Genomic DNA, 15,724 nt, shown 5'->3' on the forward strand with positions numbered 1-15,724 from the left:
GGGTCTTCTCCCTTTTATTCTTGATGAGTCTGGCTAATGGTTTATCAATTTTATTTATCTTCTCAAAGAACCAGCTTTTAGTTTTATTGATCTTTGCTATGGTTTCCTTCACTTCTTTTTCATTTATTTCTGATCTGATCTTTATGATTTCTTTCCTTCTGCTAAATTTGGGGTTTTTTAGGTTCTTCTTTTTCTAATTGCTTTAAGTGCAAAGTTAGGTTGTGTATTCGAGATGTTTCCTGTTTCTTAAGGTATGATTGTATTGCTATAAACTTGCCTCTTAGAACTGCTTTTGCTGTATCCCATAGGTTTTAGGTCGTCGTGTCTCCATTGTCATTTGTTTCTAAGTATTTTTTGATTTCCTCTTTGATTTCTTCAGTGATCACTTCGTTATTAAGTAGTGTATTGTTTAGCCTCCACGTGTTTGTATTTTTTACAGATCTTTTCCTGTAATTGATATCTAGTCTCATAGCGTTGTGGTTGGAAAAGATACTTGATACGATTTCAATTTTCTTAAATTTGCCAGGGCTAGATTTGTGACCCAATATATGATCGATCCTGGAGAATGTTCCATGAGCACTTGAGAAAAATGTGTATTCTGTTGTTTTTGGATGGAATGTGCTATAAATATCAATTAAGTCCATCTTGTGTAATGTATCATTTAGAGCTTGTGTTTCCTTATTTATTTTCATTTTGGATGATCTGTCCATTGGTGAAAGTGGGGTGTTAAAGTCCCCTACTATAATTGTGTTACTGTTGGTTTCCCCTTTTAAGGCTGTTAGTATTTGCCTTATGTATTGAGGTGCTCCTATGTTGGGTGCATAAATATTTACAATTGTTATATCTTCTTCATGGATCGATCCCTTGATCATTATGTAGTATCCTTCTTTGTCTCTTGTAATAGTCTTTATTTTAAAGTCTATTTTGTCTGATATGAGAATTGCTACTCCAGCTTTCTTCTGATTTCCATTTGCATGGAATATCTTTTTCCATCCCCTTACTTTCAGTCTGTATGTGTCCCTAGGTTTGAAGTGGGTCTCTTGTAGACAGCATATATATGGGTCCTGTTTTTGTATCCATTCAGCCAGTCTGTGTCTTTTGGTGGGAGCATTTAATCCATTTACATTTAAGGTAATTATCGATATGTATGTTCCTATTACCATTTACTTAATTGTTTCGGGTTGTTCTTGTAGGTCTTTTCCTTCTCTTGTGTTTCTTGCCTAGAGAAGTTCCTTTAGGATTTGTTGTAGAGCTGGTTTGGTGGTGCTGAACTCTCTCAGCTTTTGCTTGTCTAAAGGTTTTAATTTCTCCATCAAATGTGAATGAGATCCTTGCTGGGTAGAGTAATCTTGGTTGTAGGTTTTTTTCCTTCATCACTTTAAATATGTCCTGCCACTCCCTTCTGGCTTGTAGAGTTTCTGCTGAAAGATCAGATGTTAACCTTATGGGGATTCACTTGTGTGTTATTTGTTGTTTTTCCCTTGCTGCTTTTAATATGTTTTCTTTGTATTTAATTTTTGACAGTTTGATTATTATGTGTCTTGGCATGTTTCTCTTTGGGTTTATCCTGTATGGGACTCTCTGTGCTTCCTGGACTTGATTGACTATTTCCTTTCCTATATTAGGGAAGTTTTCAACTATAATCTCTTCAAATATTTTCTCAGTCCCTTTCTTTTTCTCTTCTTCTTCTGGGACCCCTATAGTTCAAATGTTGGTGCGTTTAATGTTGTCCCAGAGGTCTCTGAGACTGTCCTCAGTTCTTTTCATTCTTTTTTCTTTCTTCTGCTCTGCAGTAGTTATTTCCACTATTTTATCTTCCAGGTCACTTATCCATCCTTCTGCCTCAGTTATTCTGCTATTGATCCCATCTAGAGTATTTTTCATTTCATTTATTGTGTTGCTCATCGTTGTTTGCTTCCTCTTTATTTCTTCTAGGTCCTTGTTAACTGTTTCTTGCAATTTGTCTATTCTATTTCCAAGATTTTGAATCATCTTTACTATCATTATTCTGAATTCTTTTTCAGGTAGACTGCCTATTTCCTCTTCATTTGTTAGGTCTGGTGTGTTTTTATCTTGCTCCTTCATCTGTTGTGTGTTTTTCTGTCTTCTCATTTCGCTTATCTTACTGTGTTTGGGGTCTCCTTTTTGCATGCTGCAGGTTCGTAGTTCCCGTTGTTTTTGGTGGCTGTCCCCAGTGGCTAAGGTTGGTTCAGTGGGTTGAGTAGGTTCCCTGGTTGGGGGGACTAGTGCCTCTGTTCTGGTGGATGAGGCTGGATCTTGTCTTTCTGGTGGGCAGGTCCACGTCTAGTGGTGTGTTTGGGGATGTTGGTAGCCTTATTATGATTTTAGGCAGCCTCTCTGCTAATGGATGGGGCTGTAGACCTGTCTTGCTCTTTGTTGGGTATAGGGTGTCCAGCACTGTTCGTTGCTGGTCCTTGAGTGAAGCTGGGTCTTGGTGTTGAGATGGAGATCTCTTGGAGATTTTCGCCGTCTGATATTACGTGGAGCTGGGAGGTCTCTTGTGGACTAGTGTGTTGAGGTTGGTTCTCCCACCTCAGAGACACAGCCCTGGTGCCTGGCTGGGGCGCCAAGAGCCTTTAATCCACACGGCTCAAAATAAAAGGGAGAAAAAATAGAAAGGAAAGAAAAGGAAGGAAGGAAGGAAGGAGGGAGGGAAGGAAGGAAGAAAGGAAGGAAGAAAGCAAGGAAGGAAGGAAGGTGGAGAGGAAGAAAGGGAGGAAGGAAGAGAGGAAGGGAGGAAGGAAGGGAGGAAAGAAGGAGGAAAGGAAGGGAGAAGACAAAGTAGGATAAAGTATAGTTATTAAAATAAAAAATAATTATTAAAAGAAAAATTTCTATTAAAAAAACCCAGAAAAACGGGTCGGTCTAACCCTAGGACAAATGGTGAAAGCAAAGCTATACAGACAAAATCTCACACAGCAGCACACACATACACACTCACATAAAGAAAAAAGGGGGAAAATAATAGTATATCTTGCTCCCAAAGTCCACCTCCTCAACTTGGGATGATTCGTTGTCTATTCAGGTTTTCCACAGATGCAGGGCACTTAAAGTTGATTGTGGAGCTTTAATCCGCCACTTCTGAGGCTGCTGGGAGAGACCTCCCCCTCTCCTCTCTGTTTGCACAGCTCCTGGGGTTCAGCTTTGGACTTGGTCCCGCCTCTGCGTGTAGGTCGTCCGAGGGTGTCTGCCCTTCGTTCAGACAGGACGATGTTAAAGGAGCAGTTGATTCGGGGGCTCCGGCTCACTCAGGCTGGGGGGAGGGAGTGGCACGGGTGCTGGGCGAGTCCGCGGCAGCAGAGGCCGACGTGATGCTGCACAGGCCCAAGGCACGCCGCGCGCTCTCCCGGGGAAGCTGTCCCTGAATCCCGGGACCCCGGCAGTGGCGGGCTGCACGGGCTCCCGGGAGGGCCGGTGTGGAGAGTGACCTGTGCTCACACACAGGCCTCTTGGTGGCGGCAGCAGCACCCTTAGCATCCCACACCCGTCTCTACTGTCTGTGCCGACAGCCGCGGCTCGCACCCGTTTCTGGAGCTCCTTTACACGGTGCTCTTAATCCCCTCTCCTCGCGCCCGAGGAAGCAAAGAGGCAAGAAAAAGTCTCTTGTCTCTTCGGCAGCTCCGCGCCCGCTTCTGGGGCTCCTTTAAGCGGCGCGCTCAATCCCCTCTCCTTGCGCCCAGGTAGCAAAGAGGATAGAAAAGGTCTCTTGCCTCTTCGGCAGCTCCAGACTTCAACCGGACTCCCTCCCGGCCAGCCGTGGCGCACTACACCTTCAGGCTGTTTTCATTCTGCCAACTCCAGACCTTTCCCTGGGATCCGACTGAAGCTCGAGCCTCAGCTCCCGGCCCCCGCCCGCTCCGGCGGGGGAGCAGACAAGCCTCTCAGGCTGGTGAGTGCCGGTCGGCACCGATCCACTGCGGGAATCTCTCCGCTTTGCCCTCTGCACCCTGTGGCTGAGCTGTCCTCCGAGGCTCCGGAGCTTCCCCCTCCGCCACCTGCAGTCTCCGCCCGCGAAGGGGCTTTTAGTGTGTGGGAGTCTTTCCTCCTTCACGGCTCCCTCCCACTGGTGTAGGTCCCGTCCCTATTCTTTGTCTCTGTTTATTCTTTTATCTTTTGCCCTACCCAGGTATGTGGGGAGTTTCTTGCCTTTGGGGAGGTCTGAGGTCTTCTGCCAGCGTTCGGTGGGTGTTCTATAGGAGAAGTTCCACGTGTAGATGTATTTCTGATGTCTCTGTGAGGAGGAAGGAGATCTCCGCATCTTACTCTTCCACCATCTTTAAGCCGTCTCCATGAATTATTGAATAAAGACAATAAGACATTTAAAATTTACTCTGTTGAATTTTATTTATTAACAGCACAATTTATGGATTTTCTCATTTAATCTTTGTAGCATTATATGATAAATAGTAATCTCCATTTTACAGATGAGGCAATGGAGCTTAGAAGGGAAGATTAATATGTTTAAGATTACACAGCTGGTAAGGGATGAGGCTTTTGATCTGTGTCTGCCTGTCTACAAAGTCCATACTCTTAATCACTGGACTTTTCTGACTTTTGAGTTATTCATACATTTCCTATCTTCAGACATATACATTTTATTTTATTTTATTTTGGGGGAGGTGAAAGTGTTTCTATTTTTCTTTCACTTTTTAAGGATATTTTCATTGGATACAGAATTTCTAGGTTGACACTTTTGTTTTCTTTCAACACTGCAAAAGTATCATTATATTGTCTTTTGACTTCCATACTGCCTGTTGAGAAGTCTGGGGTAAATCTTGTTGCTTCTTTTTTATTTTTTATTTTTTCGGTACGCGGGCCTCTCACCATTGTGGCCTCTCCCGTTGCGGAGCACAGACTCCGGACGCGCAGGCTCAGCGGCCATGGCTCACGGGCCCAGCTGCTCTGCGGCATGTGGGATCTTCTCGGACCGGGGCACGAACCCGTGTCCCCTGCATCGGCAGGCGGACTCCCAACCACTCCACCAGGGGAGCCCCTCTTGTTGCTTCTTTGAAGGAATGTGTTTTCTCCTCTGGCTGCTTTACAATTTTTCTGTTTGTATTTGAATTTAAAGCAGTTTTTTATTTTTTATTTTGTGCCTAGATGTGCTTTTACTTCAGACATATACATTTTAAATCAAGCCGTTCCATTTAAAGAATTCTCCTTTCTCACTGGCATATTTCAGTTTTGAATAAATTGTGTGCCCCTCTATTTATAATCACTTTCTTTTAGAAACATCTTTTACTTTGTTCTTTCTTTAGTTTTGTTGTTGTTGTTGTTTGTTTGTTTGTTTTTTCCCCCAGCTCTGATGGGAAAGAAAGACTCCTCTGTTTTGCTTCTGCCAGGGAGGAAAAATAGTTTTCCCTCCACCCTTCTAAGGTCTTGACTGAGACATCCCCCCACCCTAATAAAAAAACAGATTAACAGGAGAAAAACAGACAGAATTTTAACAATAGGCATAATTCCTCCTGTATACATGGGAGATACCTGGGAAAACTGAGTGACTACCTGAAATGGTCAAAGCCATCACCTTAAATACTATCTTCTGCTAAAGGCAAAAGAAAGATTTTGGAGTTGGGGAGCCAGTTTTGGGAGGTTATCAAGAAAAGCACAGTAAAGAATACGGTTGTTTTGCAGATTTAAGTCTGTGACTTCTCCATTGATAAGAGTTTCTTGTGATTTAGAGTCATCCTTCTCTTCCTGGTGTATATAGCCACCTTATAGTGGAGATTTCCCTTATAAATGTAAATTTCCCTTACAACAGGTAAATTCTCAGTTTTCAGAACTTTTCCAGTGTCTGCTATTTCTTAAAAACAACCAGATCAAGATAATTCTTATGCCAAATAAGCATATTTTGGAGTGGCATATTCTGCTCCCCTTCACAATGAATTACAAACAGCCAACTACTCTTTTCCAAATAATGCAAATGCTTAAGCTATAGCTGATCAAATAATTTCCTTGCTTTTCTGTCACCTTTTCTCTATAAAAGTCTTTTTCCAAGTTCCTATTTGTGGAGCACTCCTAACCACTTTCAGTTCATCACTGCCCAATTGGAATTGATTTTTGCTCAAACTCTTAAAAAATTTTGAATACACATCAGTTTATCTCTCAATAGTTTGTGTGCAAATGAGGATTATGTAATTTACCTTCCAAAATTGTAAGTATTAGAGGTAATATATGTAAAGTGCCTCCTCCATGGTAAGCATTCATATGCTTACATACTAACTATTAATTTTGGTCTCTTAGTGTGTAAACTGTATATTGCTCTTTGCTTTTGTCTTGTCAAATGACAAAACTAAAACAATTAAATAACAAGTTTGATGATTTTTATTCAAGGAAAAGCAATCTTTGGATTGGGGGTGTATAGTGCCTCACAAGAAGTGGAGCACATTTCCTGAGGGATTTTGGGCAAGAGTGTTGTTTTCTTTTTTATTTTAATGTGTTTTTTTTGGACACGCAGGCCCAGCTGCTCCATGGCATGTGGGATCTTCCCAGACTGGGGCACGAACCCGTGTCCCCTGCATCGGCAGGCAGACTCTCAACCACTGCGCCACCAGGGAAACCCCTGTTTTCTTTTAAAATAAATTTATTATTCATTTATTTATTTTGGGTGCGTTGGCTTTCGTTGCTGTGTGCAGGCTTTCTCTAGCTGCGGTGAGCGGGGGCTGCTCTTTGTTGTGGTGCATGGGTTTCTCATTGCAGTGGCTTCTCTTGTTGCGGAGCGCAGTCTCTAGGCTCATGGGCTTCAGTAGTTGTGGCACGTGGGCTAAGTAGTTGTGGCTCACAAGCTCTAAAGCACAGGCTCAGTAGTTGTGGTGCATGGGCTTAGTTGCTCTGTGGCATGTGGGATCTTCCCAGACCAGGGCTCGAATCCGTGTCCCCTGCATTGGCAGGTGGATTCTTAATGACTGCACCACCAGGGAAGCCCCCAAGAATGAGTTTTATCGGGAATTATAAGAGGCAATGTGAAAACAAGGCATGACTGGCTAGGAGGGCAGGTATTTTCCTATAAGGCTGGAAAGTCCTATTTTCTAGGAAAAGGTAAGCTAGTTAGATTTGAGTTTGAAAATTCTAGTTGATGTATTTTAGGTTTCCTTGATAGGTGTTTTCTGTAAGTGCAGGCTAACTTAGGTTTAAATCTGTGATGCAAAAGGCCACTGGGGCAGCTGACATTTTTGTGGATCCCAGTATACTAATTAACTGTATCAATTCCCCCCATTTTGATCAATACTTTCAGTTGCACTGAGAGTATTGATCAAAATGTAAGGTATTAGCCCCACTCTAAGCTATCACTTCTTGTCGATGTTGGAGTCAGGTTGACTCTCTCCATAGGTTAGTATATGGAGGTCTCAGTCCCTTAGTTGGCTGTTTTCTTCATCTCATTTTTGATATTCTAGGCAAAGGGAGATAATTTGTCTCATTGCCAGTGGCTACATATTTGCACTTAAAGCTTTTGAGACAACACAGCACACCAGGGAGAGTATTAAAATGACTGTAAGCAGAATAATTCCCACTCCAAAGCCACAGTCCCCATGGCCCAAAACAACTTAGATCAAATAGATCAAAGAAAGACTGCATTGAAGAAGACAATTTAAAAAAATTTATTGGAGTATAGTTGATTTACAATGTTGTGTTAGTTTCTGCTCTACAGCAAAGTGAATCAGTTATACATTTACATATATCCACTCCTTTTTAGCTTCTTTTCCCATATAGGTTATTACAGTATATTGAGAAGAGTTCCCTGTGCTATACTGTAGGTCCTTATTAGTTATCTATTTTATATATAGTAGTGTGTAGATGTCAATCCCAATGTCCCAGTTTATCCCTCAGCACCCCCCACCACTTTCCCCCGGTAACCATAAGTTTGTTTTCTACATCTGTGACTATATTTCTGTCTTGAAAATAAGTTCTTTTGTACCATTTTTTTTAGATTCCACATATAAGTGATATCATATATTTGCCTTTGTCTGTTTGACTTACTTCACGAAGTATGACAATCTCTAGGTCCATCCATGTTGCTGCAAATGGCATTATTTTGTTCCTTTCTTGTGGCTGAGTAATATTCCATTGTATATATGTACCACATTTTCTTTATCCATTCCTCTGGTGATGGACATTTAGGTTGCTTCCATGTCCTGGCTATTGTAAATAGTGCTGCAATGAATATATGGGGGTGCACGTATCATTTCAAATTATGGTTTTCTTAGGATATATGCCCAGGAGTGGGATTGCAGGATATGGTAGCTGTATTTTTAATTTTCTAAGGAACCTTCATACTGTGTATGAACCTTCGTACTCCACAGTGGCTGTACCAATTTACATTCCCACCAACAGTGTAGGAGGGTTCCCCCTTCTCCACACTCTCTCTAGCACTTATTGTTTGTAGATTTTTTTTTTTTTCTGTACACGGGCCTCTCACTGCTGTGGCCTCTCCCGCTGCGGAGCACAGGCTCCGGACGCGCAGGCTCAGCGGCCATGGCTCACGGGCCCAGCCGCTCTGTGGCATGTGGGATCCTCCCAGACCGGGGCACAAACCCGTGTCGCCTGCATCGGCAGGCGGACTCTCAACCACTGCGCCACCAGGGAAGCCCTGTAGACTTTTTGATCATGGCCATTCTGACTTGTGTGAGATGATACCTCATTGTAGTTTTGATTTGCATTTCTCTAATAATTAGTGATGTTGGGCATCTTTTCATGTGCTTGTTGCCCATCTTTATGTCTTCTTTGGAGAAATGTCTGTTTAGATCTTCCATGCATTTTTTGATTGGGTTGTTTATTTTTTTTTTTTATATTGACCTGCATGAGCTGTTTCTATATTTTGGAGATTAATCTCTTGTTGGTCACTTTATTTGCAAATATTTTCTCCCATTTTGTGGGTTGTCTTTTCGTTTTGTTTATAGTTTCCTTTGCTGTGCAAAAGGTTTTCAGTTTAATTAGGTCCCATTTGTTTATTTTTGTTTTTATTTTCATTACTATAGGAGGTGGATCAAAAAAAGATCTGGCTCTGATGTATGTCAGAGAGTGTTCTGCCTATGTTTTCCTCTAAAGTTTTGTAGTATCCAGGCTTACATTTAGGTCTTTAATCCATTTTGAGTTTATTTTTGTGTATGGTGTTAGGAAGTGTTCTAATTTCATTCTTTTACATGTAGCTGTCCAGTTTTCCCATCATGTCTCATTGATCTATATTTCTGGTTTTGTGCCAGTACCATACTGTCTTGATGACTATAGCTTTGTAGTATAGTCTGAAGTCAGGGAATCTGATTCCTCCAGCTCCGTTTTTCTTTCTCAGGATTGCTTTGGCTATTCAGGGTCTTTTGTGTTTCCATACAAATTGTAAAATTGTTCTAATTCTGTGAAAAATGCCATTGGTAATTTGATAGGGATTGCCTTGAATCTGTAGATTGCTTTGGGTAGTATAGTCATTTTGACAATATTGATTCTTCCAATCCAAGAACATGGTATATCTCTCTGTTTGTGTCATCTTTGATCTTTCATCAATATCTTATAATTTTCTGAATACAGATCTTTTACCACCTTAGGTAAGTTTATTCCTAGGTATTTTATTCTTTTTGATATGATGGTAAGTGGGGTTGTTTACTTAGTTTCTCTTTCTGATCTTTCATTGTTAGTGTTTAGGAATGCAAGAGATTTCTGTGTATTAATTTTGTATCCTGCATCTTTACCAAATTAACTGATGAGCTCTAGTAGCTTTCTGGTAGCATCTTCAGGATTTTCTATGTAGAGTATCATGTCATCTGCAAGCAGTGACAGTTTTACTTCTTCTCTTCCAATTTTGATTCCTTTTATTTCTTTTTCTTCTCTGAAAAAGTTTTAGCTGCAGCTAGGACTTCCAAAACTATGTTGAATAAAAATGGCAAGAGTGGACATCCTTGTCTTGTGATCTTACAGGAAATGCTTTCAGTTTTTCACCATTGAGAATGATGTTTGCTGTGGGTTTGTCATATATGGCCTTTACTATGTTGAGGTAGTTTCCCTCTATGCTCACTTTCTGGCAAGTTTTTGTCTTAGGAGACACTTTCTTAAGCCAAGTGGCTTTTTCAATAATCTTAGGTAGCTGAGTTTCAACTTCCCCAGAAGTGTGACTCCAAGTACAGCAAGTGGTGTTGGCTAGAGCACAGACACCTTCTTTGGGTCTAAAAGATAATCAAAGTTTATTCTATTACAAGAACAACTTTGGCCAGAGAGTCTACAGATTATTGTCAGGCAGCTATTGCTTTGCCAGTAGCTTCTGTGATAACTTTAAGAGTTAAGGAGAGGTTCCTGATCACAGCCTCATTTACACTTCCTGCTAATCAGGGAAGTAGGAATCTGCCACAGGAAGCAAATTTTTAAAAATTTTTTATTTATTTATTTATTTTTGGCTCTGTTGGGTCTTTGTTTCTGTGCGAGGGCTTTCTCCAGTTGCGGCGAGCGGGGGCCACTCTTCATCGCGGGGCGCGGGCCTCTCACTGTTGCGGCCTCTCCTGTTGTGGAGCGCAGGCTCAGTAGCTGTGGCTCACGGGCTTAGTTGCTCCGCGGCATGTGGGATCTTCCCAGACCAGGGCTCGAACCCGTGTCCCCTGCATTGGCAGGCAGATTCCCAACCACTGTGTCACCAGGGAAGCCCAGGAAGCAAATTTTGAATCAGGAATGCCTCCTGGTAATTCTCAATTGATCTGTAATTTTAGTTGAGAGGAGCAGCCCAACGTGAAGCTTTGGTTTGATTGTGGACAGTCAGAGACATAAAGAGTTAGCTCAGACCATAGTGTCCTACCATTTCCCAATTACTTAAACATTGAGCTTCCCATGCATGAAGGGGCACTATCCTCCACAGATAAAGATAAACCTGGGAGGAGCACAGATGGCACCACCGAAAGAGGTATTCCATGGTGGAGAATATTGGAATAGGAGTGTAGAGTGATCAGCCAAGCCCTGGAGGTCAGATGATTTATGATTTAAGAGTTAAGGGTCTGTAGACTGCACAGAGAGTATTGTTCTGATTTCTCTTTGTTAGTTCTTATTTCTCTTTGTATTAGTTGTTAACTGAATGTAGAGAAATTGACTTACAGGGTCAAGGTTAGGAGTCTAACAGGATATAGAGGGTACTTCATTTGGTCCAGAGAAACTGAGGCATTGGAAATCAGGGAGACGTTTGTAACAGGCAGACTACAAAATCACCCCAGCATCATAGACCAACTGGGGTCTTTGGTGGCAAACCCAATAATCAAATAGGTCTCCCCCTTTGCAAAAGCCCCAGAAATACAGATGCTAGCATTATCTTTACAAGTGACAGAAAGAAAAAGAAGAGTGGTGAAGCAGGTACAAAGGGGAGAAGGTATTTCATGATGAGAGTGAAAGGACCAGGATTCTTGTTCCAAAGTCTTGGGTGGAAGCATTCTACTTCGTGAAATCAGCAGCTTCTCATTGAAGTAAACTTGATTTTGAGCATTTGTACAGGACCAGATGTCAGGCGGAACCTTTTCAGTTGTGAAATATGCATGCAAGATTTGATACCTTGTAATTTGGTAGCAGTGTCAGTGGTCAAAGATTCTTGGTAGAGTCCTTTCCATGAGTCTCACTTTTGCAAAAGCATTAGAGTAAAATAATAACTGTCTGTTAATGACAAAAGACTTAAAATGCCCATGGATAAAAATCTGATAATTCATTTGATAAGGAAATGTAGTTACTTCTGTGTTATACAATAAGTTAGGATGATAATTGGACACTGAGTGTATTGACACAATTCTAGAATCTTTAAACAATTTCTGGAATACCTGTATCAGTAACATATATCCATACACATATAACCTAAGAAGGTTTATCATCACTTATTTGACAATGCTTCCCATGTAATTTAGCATACCAAATAAACCTAATTAGTTCAACATCTCTCCTTTACAAGCTGAGAGACAAATCCCTTGAGAATTCCCAGGGGGGTCTCTGGGAAATCTCAGTGTTGCTTCTGAGGTAAAAAGTGCTGCATTTAGAATTTGATTTTGGGAACGTGTGAAAATGACAAAAGGTTTGAACATTTGACTAAATAGGATCACAGATCATTATGAAATAATACTTAATTATCTATTTAAGTAAAGTGACAATAAAAGATTTTAAAGGCAAATGCAGAAGGTTGCATAGTTATGAACAAAACTTAGCTCTTTCAATATTGAGAAGACTGTGTTTTCTTAAGTAGTCAATGACCTGATAAAGGCAACATGAAGCACAGGATATTATTTTGGTAAGATGCAAAATATTTGCTTTCCAGGTAGATTATCAGAAAGATTAAAAAATAATAATAATAAACTTCCACAGCCTTTATATTAAGAGCAGACCAATAATACAATAAAACTTTGTTTTTTTTTAACAGACAGAAGACCAAGTCTAATTTTGCCCCAAGATACTTTTTGATATTAAAATTCATTTAAAAAATTTTTAAATAGATCCATTCCGATTTTAGCCACACCTTCCTGCTTGACTACACCCAAAATTTCTTTTCCAAGAATCCTTTTCCACAAATATCCTCCAACTTTTTATATCCATTCTAGTTTTGTCCTGTTTTATTTTTTCTTTTTTTTTCCTCTTTCTCATTCTGGAATAAACATTTTACTTTAGGACAAAATTACTCTTTTTTCACTAACAAGAACACATCTCCATGTCTTGCATAGAAATGTTTCCCTTATTATTTTTAGTAGTTTTATATTAATTATAATTCTTATCCTTAAGAATCCCTTGATTCCTAGTGAAAACTAAAAAGTAAGCAATTATGGACTGTCACTTGCCAATTCTGTGGATTGGCAAATTTGCAAGTACATTTCCTAATTTCGAAAAACATACTCTTCCTCATAGTACATTTTTTCAATGTGACACAAACCATGTTTACTAAGAGATCAAAATATCTTTAGTTCCTCTGTAAAAGGAAGTCAAAAGTGGATAAACCTATGTTCAGTACTTAATGTTTCAGTATTTTATCTTACTTGGAAATGATCTAGATATTCAACAAATATCCATCATTTAAGTTACCTTAGTGTAACTTTAGGATTCAAATAACCAAAGTAATTTTGGAAACTGTTTTTAAGTAGATGTACCATAAAGCATAATAATTGTTGAAAAGTTCACTTACAAACTTGTATCTTATGTACATATATTTAATTTACTTGTTCTGAACATTTATGTTTAGATTCCTCATGACAATTTAAGAGACATTAAACAGCTAACCATCATCATAAGTTAGCTTTCTTGCTGACAAATTCTCTAACAGAGATAAAGTGAGCTTATTTGACTTTTAGTAAACCTAGGTAAAATAAAAGTATTTAATGCTGATAACTCTGAAGACATGCCTGTTTGAATTAAATTTAAACTAGCTTTATTTTACAGAAGCTTATCTTACATCATGTGACCTTGGGAAACATTTGGGTTAATTTCTGTATTACTGAGAGTATAGTTGATTTATATAAATGCTTAAGTTTCTTTAAGCCAATTAAGTAGAGCTCGTTACAAATTAATTTTGGCAGTACCACCTGAAGGTAGAAAAAACCTACGTATGTATGTATTATAACATATAGACATACATAAACATACAGACAGATGCAAACAGAAGTCTTACAACTTTCATTTTAAAATTTTAGCCATGAGACAGCTATGATAATACAAAACTCAGTGGTTTATAAAAGAACAGTTGGGTCAAAATTGTGTTTCTGGCAGGTGGAATAAGTTAAAACTACCTGCTCAGATGGCTTAAATTTTTTACTAATATTTGTGAAGACTGAAAATTTTTCATGTATGTAGTTTCCAAATAGCCTTTCCTTTTTTTTTTCCTAATAAGGATTACTTTTCTGAAGTTTGAATTTCAAAGAAATGGCACAGAGAAAGAATGCAAGTTCCTCCAAGAAGGACTTTTATTTTCTATATCTAGAATTTTATGATACCTACAAGCTTTTTGAGATGAATGGGGAGGTTTGGGAATTGATAAAAAGGATAGGTTGGCTTTGCATTTTTTCTAGAGCTGCATTTCTGATCTTACAAGACAAGGACAGTTTTTTCCTAATTAATTAATTAATTAATTTTTGGTTGTGTTGGCTCTTCCTTGCTGTGCGCCAGCTCTCTCTAGTTGCGGTGAGAAGGGGCTACTCTTAATTGCACTGCACGTGCTTCTCATTGTGGGGGCTTTTCTCGTTGCGGATCACGGGCTCTAGGCACGCAGGCTTCAGTAGTTGTGGCATGAGGGCTCAGTAGTTGTGGCTCACGGGCTTAGTTGCTCTGTGGCATGTGGGAGCTTCCCAGACGAGGGCTCGAACCTATGTCCCCTGCATTGGCAGGCAGATTCTTAACCACTGCACCACCAGGGAAGTCCCAGGACAGTTGTTTTTAATTCCTCAAAGAATTGGGTTGCAGCCTGAATGATCTCAAAGCATTGATCCACCCATCCAACTATACATTATCTTCATTTTGCTTCTTTATATCAGGGAAATCTTTAAGATACAAATCAAAAGAACACTATGTTCTAGATTTGTAGGGGTTTTTTTTGTTTTTGTTTTTAGTATTTTCTTTCATTCAGCTTAGGGAAGAAGGCCTTAAAGAAAGGTCCTATCAGGCTCTGAATATCAGCTTCGAATTTGACCGACTTCTGACCATAGAGCTACTTAAAAAAAATCCTTTCAAATATCTTGTCAGGTTTCAGCTGGGAAAAATAGTAAATAATTCTGGCAGTATTGAACAACCCCATGAACCCAAGGGCGTCCTGAAAGAGGATACAAAAGATATGAACCCTCCCAAGGTCTAGAGTGACTTGCAGAGATAGCCACCAGAAAGAAGACTTAGACAATTCCCCTGAGAGCTGGCAAAAGTCAGCAGAACCCCAGAAGCCAATGGGGTACAACCCTGTTTTGTGCTGATCTCAGCCTATCAACAACCAGTGTTGTGGTTGGACCAGCTCTTGGGGTTCTTAAAATGATTGCCAGATGCCCTTCAGCAGTCACCATCAGGAAACTTTGAAAGAAAAACAGAGGCTCATTACTTATAACACCTGGAAATTACACAGCACATCTGGGGCCACACAGCAAGGTCATGGGGAGACAGAGAGTGCACGTGGGCCTGGGGTTCTGCTTTTATTGGGGCTGAGGGTGGGTCCTAGGGTTTGGGGGGCTCACTATTTATTGATGAATTTAAAACATAAGAGCAGGAATTTAAAGGACAGGATGGAAAAAAAACAAAAACCATGTAGACCAATTGGTCAGTTATTTAAATCTACCAGAATCTCTAAAACAAAGGAGCCTCTATAAGAGGAAGTGGCCTGGCTCTTTATCTACTTGTGTGGTTGGTACTGTGTTTAGCTGAGATAGCCTTCTTTGAAAGGGCCGCCCCTTGAAATGGATGCGTTGGCAATCAGAGCTTAAGTCAGCCACTTGTATTGCAAAAAAGAAGAAAACTGTCATGGCTTACACTACAGACCCATATTTCTGCCTGGCCATATTTTGGGGGCCCCGACCTGATGGTTGCCAAGTCTAGTTCTCAACACAAAATGAGACAAACAGAAGAAAATAGCTGTCCCTGGGAGAGAAGAATTGACAACCAATAGTACCCCAAAACCCAAATCAAAAAAGCCTGAATTTGGAAAAGAAAGGACCAAATGAAATTTTATTTTCCTCTCTTGACCAGGCACTACAGAGATCTGGGAGACCTGACTGTGGTAAGAATCCTCATCCTTCACCAG

Source organism: Kogia breviceps, chromosome 1, assembly GCF_026419965.1.
Source record: "Kogia breviceps isolate mKogBre1 chromosome 1, mKogBre1 haplotype 1, whole genome shotgun sequence".
NCBI classification, from domain to species: Eukaryota; Metazoa; Chordata; class Mammalia; order Artiodactyla; family Physeteridae; genus Kogia; species Kogia breviceps.